Raw genomic sequence first — 10000 nt, 5'->3', positions numbered from 1 at the left:
CACTCATGAAATAATATTTTTTTTTGGAGCAGTAGGTAGGTAGGTAGTAGGTTGGCCAGGGCACCAGCCGCCCGTTGAGATACTACCGCTGGAGAGTTATGGGGTCCTTTGACTGGCCAGACAGTACTGCATTGTATCCTTCTCTCTGGTTACGGTTCTTACCCTTTGCCTTCACAGACACCAAAAAATCTGGCCTATTCTTTACAGATTCTCCTCTGTCCTCATACACCTGACAAAACCGAGATTACCAAACAATTCTTATTCACCCAAGGGGTTAACTACTACAATGTAATTGTTCAGTGGCCACATTCTTCTTGTTAAGGGTAGAAGAGACTCTTTAGCTATGGTAAGTAGCTCTTCTAGAAGGACACTCCAAAATCAAACCATTGTTCTCTAGTCTTGGGTAGTGCCACAGCCTCTGTACCATGGTCTTCCACTGTCTTGGGTTAGAGTTCTCTTGCTTGAGGGTACACTCGGACATACTATTCTATCTAGTTTTTCTTTCTTTTGTTTTGTTAAAGTTCTTATAGTTTATATAGAAAATATTTATTTTAATGTTATCACTCTTCTTAAAATATTTTATTTTTCCTTGTTTCCTTTCCTCACTGGCCTATTTTCCCTGTTGGGGCCCTTTGGCTTATAACATCCTGCTTTTCCAACTAGGGTTGTAGCTTGGTATTTAATAATAATAATAATAATAATAATAATAATAATAATAATAATAATAATAATAATAATAATAATAATAATAATAAAGTAAATTCACTGGGAGCATATAAAAGTAATTTCACAGACGGCAAAGTAATATAGAAAGTATACAGTATGCATTAGAACTGACCGATAATTAACAGGTTTACAGATGAAATATTATAACGGATTGTTTTGCCAAGATGTAAATAAAATATAATAGTACTGTAAAGCTATCAACGGCGATGAAAACATAATACGTAGGCCTACTACAGTCAGTGAATGCTTCAAACAAGCACTTCAGTTTTACAAGTTTAGCAATTATCAGCTATGAACTTTAGAGTATTGATCGGAATTTGACATTTTGCAGCAGGTGCAAGGCGAATATTTCAATACATCTAAATCCCTGAAACATATCCTGCACTATTGCATCATCACGTTTGTCAGAGACCGCCTGAGTTAGTAAGTAGTATTTAAATCAATATTTAATACATAAAGTAAAATATTTTTAGAGTACTACTACATTGCAATTTATTTAGGATTTGTAATAAGGAACCGTAGACACAAATTATATTTGTATCGTTTACCAGAACAAACAAATTAACGAAAATAAATTAAAATTTCAGTCAACGGCTGCATATTTTCTTACGCGCAAACGCTTTTCAACTGAAGACATTTTTCGGTGAATATACTTTTACAAGAGGGCCATTTGCATTCTTCCTGTCGTATATAAAGTTTTTATAGATTAAATAATGAAAGCTTTTATATATAAAATTGATTTAAGGTAAATAAAATTTAAAGTTCATCCTGAAAATATATTTAAAGAAATGTTGAAAATGTATTCGTCGAAACGCCCCCACGGTGTCTCATCTGGGAAAGCCAGACTACCCGCCCGGCTCGTCGTATCAACAACAGCAGACGTCGCTCGTGTGCACGTGTGTCAAGAGTTACCGTAACACCGCTCCCGCAAGTCAACGTAACTCCAGCGTTTCAGTGATATTTTCCCCATCTGGTTTCTAGTTGTATTGTACCAGGTAAGTGGAACCATTAGCCATGAACTACCTGTTTAGTATTTTGATCAAGTATTGCGTTATATTCTTTAAGGGAATCAATACTTTGTTGTAGGCAACACGTGTTGCAAATTGAACAGACTTTACAAAGGATTATATAACCGCATTTCAGAATCAGAGATGGTTCTTCTACCATTTATGGTAACGTCTTCTGTATGAAGGTTTGAAATACTACCTAGTGCCATACTTGTGTTTTCATTGTTTAAAAATAGTCATCGTTACGAGTAAATGTCCTAAAATTGTATTTTCGTATGACATTAACCATTTTTTCTGGTATTTTGTCCATATGGGATGCAACGGAAATGAAGAACGATATCACCCTTAATATTTTTTTTTCGATAAAAAATGTTCTCAAATATGTCATCTCTTGACATTTACGCCGGATACGATTTACCGCTAGAAAGATAATTCCATTTGATGTCATACGCCAATTGACAATTAATCTCGAGTGCCTGTGAGATACAGGTGCAGATGATGTCACACAACTGTTTCCCAAGGAAGCTACAGTATGATGAAATATTATCTCACGAATTCGCTGCTTTCAATATATGATTTTTTCCTTATAATCGTCACAAACTTCGCGAACGCAAATTTGAATATTGTAATCGCTGGTTGGTACAGAATGCCTTAGAATATAACAGTTTTCGCGAGATTGTGTCACTCTTATCCCAGACCAACATTATGGTTAAGGAGTGGTTGTGCGCAAACATAGAAAGGGTTCACTGCGCTACTATTGATCGGAGAACGTTCTCAGCGATCTCCTGTACGCTGTCATTCCCACGGTTCTGATGCATAGATACGTTTTGCACGACAAAAGACAATATTGCCACGTTGAAAATCCTATTAAGATGTCCATTTCACTTTTGTGCGCTAGACGTTGAATATCAGTATAAGATAATGAAAGATTAACACCGCTACGTTCATGGTTCTTGTCTCGATCTACTGAAATTCACAAGAATGTTGCTGATAACGGCACCTGGTTGCTGTTGAGGAAGGTTCTGTTTCATAGGATAACACGTGGTTAGCAGACGATGAGTACCAAGTAGGGCGCGCTTTGATAGTCCATATAGAACCTTTGGTATATGGCTTCGATGGTAAACGATCATGTCAAAATCGGTTTGATCCTTTGTTTTCTTACATATTCTGATAGATGTACTGCCAAATTATTCTGATATCAACAGAAGCCACCATTATCTGAAATACAGCGTTTGGAATGAAGGATTTCGTGAAATTATAAAGATTTGTTGTAAATGACATGGCAACATATTGTACAATCATAAAGTAAGTTAATTGTAAAGTAATCATTAAATTATTTTATTGGTGATAATTCTCTTGAACTTTCTCTATTAAAGAAAATTGGGAAATGTCGACTATTAAGAAAATTTTTAGAATTTTCCTATAAACCTTGGAGAGAAAGATGGCGAGAATGAGAACGGGGTTTTCTAAGAAGGAAGATATATATATATATATATATATATATATATATATATATATATATATATATATATATATATATATATATATAATGTGTGTGCGTGTACCATGCATGTATCCGAAATGGGAACTTTTCTTGCGAAAGTAGGAATATTCATATAAAAATTATTAGCTTATAATTTGCACCGTAAACTATTTTAGATAAAATAATCACAATTTTGGGTTCACACCTTACAGTATAATGAATAACAGCCCTTGGGGGGGGGATAGTCAGTTTTTTTTCTTCTGCTAAATGCAAGTCTTGGGCTAAACGTAATTATGTGTAGTAGAAATGATAAATTGTGTCTGTAATGTGGCATTGCAATGTATCAGGTCATCGGCCACTCACGCACTTAGTTTTAATTGTGCATGATTGCAAAGGAACGTGAAATAGGCTTCGATTATATTGATAGAATTTGTATATTTTCCTTATAATTGACTTGAGGAATGGAACGGTCGAGGTGTCTGCGGTATCAGTTGCAGTCACTAGTAAATTTTGTATAAAGCACCCGAAACACACACTCTCTCTCTCTCTCTCTCTCTCTCTCTCTCTCTCTCTCTCTCTCTCTCTCTCTCTCTCTCTCTCTCTCTCTCTCTCTTTCTATCCTAACTGCACTTGCTTTATATCCTTGTATTTCCAATTTTCTTCTTTCTTTCCTCCATCTTACTATCCAACGTCATTGAACTTATATTTCATAATGCAGCGAAAAGATTCTCCCCAGATACAGTTGAGTGCCGAATGGCCTCAGACACAGCAAAAGTAATATAATTTTCAGTCCCATTTCTGATACATACGTATTAAAAGTAATTAACTTTGATATTTACGGATAACTTTTACTCATTATTATTGTCGATGGATGGAGAAGTATCGAGTTAAAAGTTAAAGATAGAGACGGCTGGCGAAATCTAACCGAGGCCCTTTTCGTCAATGTGCGTGGGAGGAGATGGTGATGATGAAGTGTTTAATGCTGTTCAGCCCTCTGAAGGATCTGTTTGATATCTCCATTTACTTGTATTATTGTACCTGTAAATATATTACCTTTTTCTGTTTTACCCGTGGAAGTTTCTTCCCCGGTGTTTACCACCTGCTGTTATTACCCGAGATGGTAAACTTCCTAAAGGTGTACAAGTGAAACCACGGTCTAGGCTAGACAATTTTTTATACGGAGGAGAAAAACGTCTTATTGTATACGATCATGATTCTGAAGGTTTTAATTCTAATAGTCAGGCCTTCTCCATTGTGAGGATCAATACTACACAGTATTCTAGAATTTTTATTCCAGCTGTGACCAAATTGTGGAATGATCTTCCTAATCGGGAAATTGAATCGGCAGAACTTCAAAAGTTCAAATTTGTAGGAAATGTTTTTATGATGAACAGGCTGACATAAGTCTCTTTTTATAATTTATGTACGGAAGATGTTTTAATATTGTTGCTTTCCTTAAAATATTTAATTTTAATTATTCATTACTTCTTTGGTAGTTTATTTATTTCCTTTCCTCACTGAGCTATTTTTCCCTATTGGGAGCCCTTGGGCTTATGGCATCCTGCTTTTCCAACTAGGGTTATAGCTTAGCTAATATCATAATAATACAAGAATGCAGTGATGTTAAATGTAATTATTCTCTCCCTCATTGCAGGGAAAGATACGATCGTCTGGTGGTATCATCCTCATTATACTGATTATATCTTGAAATATTCGTATTCCCTGACCCTATTTTAATGACCTGTTTCTCTTGAGAGAACTTTGTTTTTTTCTGCCTCTTTTCGTTCATTCTGATGGCATGATGACCGTGTGTCGAGTTACTATACACTTGTGTGTTTTGCAAAGCGAACTTGTGAGCTGCATGATGATAGGTTTAGCAAACAAGGATGTTCTCTATAATGTCCTAAGTCCCAAAAGAGTGAACTATTCTCTCTCTCTCTCTCTCTCTCTCTCTCTCTCTCTCTCTCTCTCTCTCTCTCTCTCTCTCTCTCTCAATATATATACATATATATATGTATATATATACATATATATGTATATATATATATATATATATATATATATATATACATATATATATGTATATATATATATATATATATACATATATATATGTATATATATATATATATATATATATATACATATATATGTATATATATATGTATATATATACATATATATATATATATATATATATATATATACATATATATATGTATATATATACATATATATGTATATATATATGTATATATATATACATATATATATGTATATATATATGTATATATATGTGTATATATATATATATATATATATATATATATATATATATATATATATATATATGTGTGTGTGTGTGTGTATGTACACACACTTGCTATTTATTTTATAGGGAGATGAATGCTTATAATTAAAAACGACGTTAACCCTTTTTTCCCCCATAGAGTAAATTTCTAATTATCATGAAAACTGCCAACAGTTACTCGGAAGCTGTAATGTGCGTTTGTAGACTTAGGAAGGAATTTGACAGAAAGGCAAGGAGGTTGTGTTTTGATGTTTTAGAAATTTGAAATGGATGGAACGGCGATTGAGGTTGGTTTTGTGCGTAAAAGAACAAGAATAGTAATCACAAAATACGGTAAGATAGACATGTTTGATGTAAGAGTTGATTTATGATTGATCGGGATTTAACCCCTTTCTGTTTAAAGGTTTACAGAATACTCATGAAGGGCAGAGGCAAGAGACAATGACATTGCCTTAGCTAGCAGGATAATGGTTGTATTGAGAGATGTGACAAGGAAGGGAAATCTATGATAATTATTATTATGAAATAATCGTGGAATTACGGCAGACGTTACAAAAATGGTACAGAACAGCAAGAGAGCATAAGAAATGACAAGGGTGGGAGGTTATTAGGTCAATGAAGTTACTCTTTCTAACAAACATAGAGGAGGGAACAGAATAGATAATTCTTAATTTTAAAACGGAAAATTTCAAGTAGAAAGCATATTAAGACGTAAAGCTGAGGGTAAAAGTAGGATTAAAAGCAGTTTGGGGAAAATGAAGGCAAAAGTGTAACAGGAGAGCCAAATAAACCGAAAATAATTTAAAATTTACGATATATAAGAAACTTAATGTTCCCTCTTTCCTCCGGGCCGACTGTCATTTTGAGACACCGCATGGCCTAGTGCCTGGCTTAATTTCGTAATCGAATTCCAAAATACCTTATTCGTAAAGATAAACCAATAAACATAAATACACGCATACATAAATGTCAGGGAAAACATTGGCAATCACTCATGAAACTTTAGAGTAACTATTTACTCTTACATAAGTACAAAGTAAAGTTTTCTTAATCACAATATGATGTCTGGAAGGAACGACCTCTGCCGTGTCCTTAAAGTTATAAATTTGGTGCATTTTCACACCAGACATGGAAGTAACACGCCTTCACTCTGCTTAAAGGTGCTCTCTCTCTCTCTCTCTCTCTCTCTCTCTCTCTCTCTCTCTCTCTCTCTCTCTCTCTCTCAATCATTCCGAAAGCTTTAAATCGAAACATTCAACCTTGGTTCTAAATGAATAATATTTTGAACTATTTTTCCTCTGTTTTTGGTCTTTAATGCGTTATAAAATAGTTCAGAGATTTACTTGTATCTTCTGGTATACATACTTGCATGCTGTGCATACATATACGCATACTTGGACGTCATAAATCATAATATTGTATATGCAAAACAGTCATGGATTTATTAACTTTCTATACATATATTTGGCAATGTAAAGAGAGACCCGATATTTGCCCGGCTGAAGGAAAGGTCATAGAGTACAAAATCAAAAGTTTCATTTATTTTGAATTTGATTAATTTATTTTTGAGAAAGTAAAATTATAAATAAATTTTTGAATAGTGATACGGTTATTCACATTTTCACTCAATTATTTTCTAACTGTAACTCTTAAATTCGTGAAGTTTAGGGAGCTTATGTTGGCGATCTCTCTCTCTCTCTCTCTCTCTCTCTCTCTCTCTCTCTCTCTCTCTCTCTCTCTCTCTCTCTCTCTCTCTACATTCTCAGTGTTTCCTTCCAATACCTCCACTTAGTTCTGCCACAAGGCTAAACGTAACTAAAACGAACTTGAACGCGATTTTACGATAATGGAATCAATAAATTTGTTCTAATGCTAAAAATAATTCCAATCTGCTTTTCACAAGCTGCAAGTTTGACCGAAATTTTGTTTTATTTATAACTTGATTTCTAATTGTGTAGACTATATGCATAATTTATGAATGTGGTTTATTCAAATTCTATATATCTAACATGGTATAGATATTCATGTTGGTTTTGAGTGGTCACGCCTGCCCTAGTACTCGACTTCAGGCCCGAACCCTAAAATCCTGATTCTATTGAGGAAATGATTTGGCTTAATACATTATTCGACCACAAAAGGAAACATATTATAAGGTATTAATTTTGCGTTCTTTGTTAGTATTATATATATATATATAATATATATATATATATATATATATATATATTACACACACACATATATATATATATATATATATATATATATATATATATATATATATATTATACTGTATATGACAATGAAACAATATCCAACAGATTATGTAGATTTGAGAACAAAGCCCTTAGAAGAATATTGGGAATTGAATGGCGGGACAGGATTAGAAATGAAACTATAATCGAGATTACTCGAGTGCCATTTGTGGATGAAATCATGGTGAAGGGTAGATGGAGATGGTTTTGGAATGCTCTTCGCACCCCTCAAGAGAGATTAATTCACCAAAGGTTTAGCTGGGCTCCACAAGGCACTAGAACAGTTGGAAGACCCAGACCTAGATGGCTGAGGACTATGAAGCGTGAAATACATTATGAATGGAGAAATAATGATTTAAAAGCTTAAGATAGAGACGAGTGTCTAAATCTAACGAGCGTGGGAGGAGAAGATGTTGATGTTAATATATATATATATATATATATATATATATATATATATATATATATATATATATATATATACTGTATGTATATATATATATATATATATATATATATATATATATATATATATACTGTATGTATATATATATATATGATATATTATATATATATATATATATATATATATATATATATATATATATATATATATATATATATATATATATATATTCTCGTGTCGTAAGCGCGAAAGCACATACCGGTTACGACTAGTACTGAAAAACTTGCTCATTTGTGTAACGCGATAGGGCACAATTCACGTTTCTCGCTTACTGTAACTGTAGTTTTCTTAGTTGTTCCGTCAACAACGGTCCTCCCGAACAAGTCTTCGTAGGACCATTACGTAAGAAAGGAGATTGAGGGAGGGTTTATTCTCGTTGTTCGTTGGCACTGCAGGGTCCCTGTGACACTATCTGTAATATTGTTGCGTTTGCCAAAGTACTTTGACAGTAATGTGCAAGTCTCGCAAGCAAACTTGTGGCGGCGCCACTTATTATTGAATTATTTACATTTACAAGTGTTTGTTGGAGTACAATTCCTCACTTAGATACCCATCATTATAATATATATATATATATATAATATATATATATATATATATATATATATATATATATATATATATATATATGTGTGTGTGTGTGGTGTGTGTGTTTGTTCGTATTTGATCAATAAGTGCATAAAACAAGAAAAAATACTTGTTCTTCAGACTGAAAATTTTCATGTATTCTTATTGTTCCGGTTATTTTGCTTATTTTACTCTGTATGCCATTTAGCTGAATTACAATGCTGCATAAGTAATTATAGAATAGAATTTTGTAAGGGGATTGTCTAGAAGAGCTGACTTGGTTTGGAATTTACTATTGATTAGATGCTATGGAAATTTCATTTTTTGCGTTTAGCAGTGTTTGGTACTTGCAACTGAATTATTCACAAATTAGAAAAACGAATAGCTCCGAGCATCACACTATTTTATAACAGCTTTAATTTGAGAATTCTTGCCATTTCGTACATGCTAATGCTAGATAAAACTACTTAAATCTACTTCAGTAGAAAATTTAAACTGAACGACTCCATCAGGTATTATTACTCGCTTTATGACAACCAGATATTATTCAACCGTTATTATAATCGCTTTTCTAAAAGAGAGACATAGAGGAAGTTTTTGTGCTGGGCGCTCGAAAGAAACTAAAGGAAACGAAATTCCGAATTTTGAATTGTTGCAGGAGGTTATCAGTGATTCGACAAGATAACTTCCCGTTTGTTTGCGGCGTGGTAGCAAGTCACTGGTATCACGCCACACACACACACACACACACACACACACACCACACAGATTTTGGGGGTGAAAACGGGAATAGGGTAAAGGAACTAAGACCTTTCACAGTTGAGAGAGTATTCTCGTAAATATAATGATAAACGAGTATGAAAAATTTCCCATCAATTTGCAAATAGAAAGGTTTTTTGTTTTGTTTTACTGTTGCTGGACATCTTTGGCTTTTAGGTACTCTTATTAGGACTAATCGTTATATAACTATACACTACAGCATTGATATGTAACACGTCAAAGAGATCATTAACATGAACTTACATATTATGTGTGTGTGTGTGAGAGAGAGAGAGAGAGAGAGGAGAGAGAGAGAGAGAGAGAGAGAGAGAGAGAGAGAGAGAGAGAGAGGGAGAGGAAATAACTAAGCAAATTTATGGTACTCAAGGGTTAAACAAATGGACAAGACTTAAATGTATTTTATTG

The 10000-nt window shown here is 33.6% G+C and overlaps 1 protein-coding gene across 2 annotated transcripts in view; it reads left to right on the top strand.

The window, feature by feature from the left end:
• Nucleotides 1-1564: 1564 nt before the first annotated feature.
• gb (genderblind) overlaps nucleotides 1565-10000 on the top strand; it is a 67904-nt gene continuing 59468 nt past the window's right edge. The window contains exon 1 of one of the 2 annotated variants that reach the window (XM_068378908.1): nucleotides 1565-1721. The gene's annotated coding sequence lies outside the window, so the exon portion shown is untranslated. Of the gene's footprint in view, nucleotides 1722-8554; nucleotides 8591-10000 lie in introns of those variants that run through there. The other variant, XM_068378910.1, reaches the window with a different exon arrangement.

Source organism: Palaemon carinicauda, chromosome 8 (assembly GCF_036898095.1).
Source record: "Palaemon carinicauda isolate YSFRI2023 chromosome 8, ASM3689809v2, whole genome shotgun sequence".
Classification (NCBI taxonomy): domain Eukaryota; kingdom Metazoa; phylum Arthropoda; class Malacostraca; order Decapoda; family Palaemonidae; genus Palaemon; species Palaemon carinicauda.
This window is presented reverse-complemented; position numbering and strand designations above follow the sequence as displayed.